Source organism: Austrofundulus limnaeus, unplaced genomic scaffold (genome assembly GCF_001266775.1).
Source record: "Austrofundulus limnaeus strain Quisiro unplaced genomic scaffold, Austrofundulus_limnaeus-1.0 Scaffold422, whole genome shotgun sequence".
NCBI lineage: Eukaryota > Metazoa > Chordata > Actinopteri > Cyprinodontiformes > Rivulidae > Austrofundulus > Austrofundulus limnaeus.
The window spans coordinates 190,640-192,610 of NW_013952824.1; the positions used below are offsets into that span (position 1 = coordinate 190,640).

A 1,971-nucleotide genomic window follows, 5' to 3' on the forward strand; every position below is an offset into this window, starting at 1 on the left:
GGCCGGTTGTTCATTGTGAGACTTTTAATGAGTCAAACACTAAATGATTTGAGTGACGGGAAAGTTAAAGTTAAGAACAAAAGCAAAACAAAACAAATAACGATTATAGATCTTCAGATTAAACTTTTAAACCTAATGAACCAATGATGTCCTGCTGTAGCAGATCAGTTTTAGATGCTTATTTAACAGGGACATTTTCCATTTTAAGTATTTTTGCAAATACAGTATTAATGTCTTATTGGTTCATGTTTTATTATTAGTATTTGTGTTTTTTCTGTTTTTACCTGTGCTCCTCTGGTTCATTCCTCCCAGGTGTCGCAGCTGCATCCTCTCTCCTCATTAGTCCCAGCCTTCATCTTCGGTCCGTTTCCACCTCAGCAGAACTCTGCAGGTCCCAGTCGTGGGGCAGACATTCATTTCATGAGTCACCAAACAGAAAGAGGTTTCAATTTGCATTGACGTTTTCTTTTTTCTTGTAAAATAAAAGCAGACTAGCAGGTGTCCGGCTATCTGGTCTGGATTTCTAATTTGATTTGAAGTAATTCTGCAGTAAAAATAATCCAGAATACAAAAAGTTTGAATGTGGAGAAAAAACTCATTCTAAAAATCTAAAAGTAAAGAAATGATCAGTGAGCAAATATAATCAGCAATGATGCGAAAACTTACATCAGTTAGTTAAAGTGCCTGTGACATCAAATTTTTATAATGAACATGAATGCATTTTTGGAAAGATAACATTGATAACATGTTTCAAAACAAATTTCACATCGCTGAGATGAACGGCTGTTGAGATATTTGCATGTGAAGAAACAGGAAGTGATGTCAAAGGGGAATGTCTGCATGTAAACAGAGAACTACAAAAGCTAAAAACACAGACTGCAGAGAAGAATCTGATGTTCCTTTAGATTATTTTTAGTCACTTCAAAGAGAGATGAAGAGTTAAARTTTAACTAATTTTGTTTTAATAAACAGAGAGCAGTGAGTTTATTTTATTAAAACATTCCCCTTTGATGTCACTTCCTGTTTCACTTTGGCTGAGCCAAATTCAAAAGAAAATAGGCCAGTTWTGTGACAAAATGGGTAAAGTCAAGTGTACTATGCCAATTTTCTTAAGTATAAAGATGTTTCCTTTGACTTTTTGTATTTGAAGGATAGGCGTGTCACAGGCTCTTTAAACTAATTAGAGCCCAGAAACTTCTCCCCCAAAGACTTCAAGCGAAGCTTTTAAGTTCTGCCTACCTACATCTTACACCTGTTTGTAGTATTCATTACACTCAGACACCTGTTCATAGCAATCAAACTCTGACCTGATCATAAAACTCGACCTGTTCACAGTTATCATTAGTTTTAGACACCTGTTAGAGTCAGACACATGTTCATAATTTCCACAGTCAGACACCTGTTTGCAGTATTCGTTTGACTCTAAGGCTAACAGGTGTCTGAGTCTGACATGTTCATAGTTATGTTTAGGTTTAGACACCTGTTCATAGTAATCATTGGAATCAGATCTGTTTATAGTGTTCATTAGATGCAGACACCTGTTAGCATTAGATTCAGACACCTGTTAGCATTAGATTCAGACACCTGTTTATAGTATTCATTAAGACTCAGACCTGTTTATAGTATTCATTAAGACTCAGACACCTGCTAGCATTAGACTCAGTCCTGTTTATAGTATTTGTTGGACTGTTAGTGTTGACACCTGTTCATAGTTAGACTCAGACACCTGTTAGCATTAGACTCAGACACCTGTTAGCATTAGACTCAGACACCTGTTAGCATTAGACTCAGACACCTGTTAGCATTAGACTCAGACACCTGTTAGCATTAGACTCAGACACCTGTTAGCATTAGACTCAGACACCTGTTAGCATTAGACTCAGACACCTGTTAGCATTAGACTCAGACACCTGTTAGCATTAGACTCAGACACCTGTTAGCATTAGACTCAGACACCTGTTAGCATTAGAC

The 1,971-nt window shown here is 36.7% G+C and overlaps 1 long non-coding RNA gene across 1 annotated transcript in view; it reads right to left on the bottom strand.

Moving 5' to 3' along the window:
• Positions 1-259: 259 nt before the first annotated feature.
• The window catches only part of LOC106529090 (uncharacterized), a 31,446-nt gene continuing 29,734 nt past the window's right edge, over positions 260-1,971 (bottom strand). The window contains exon 3 of the long non-coding RNA XR_001311591.1: positions 260-385. This is a non-coding gene — a long non-coding RNA (uncharacterized LOC106529090). The remainder of the gene's footprint in view (positions 386-1,971) is intronic.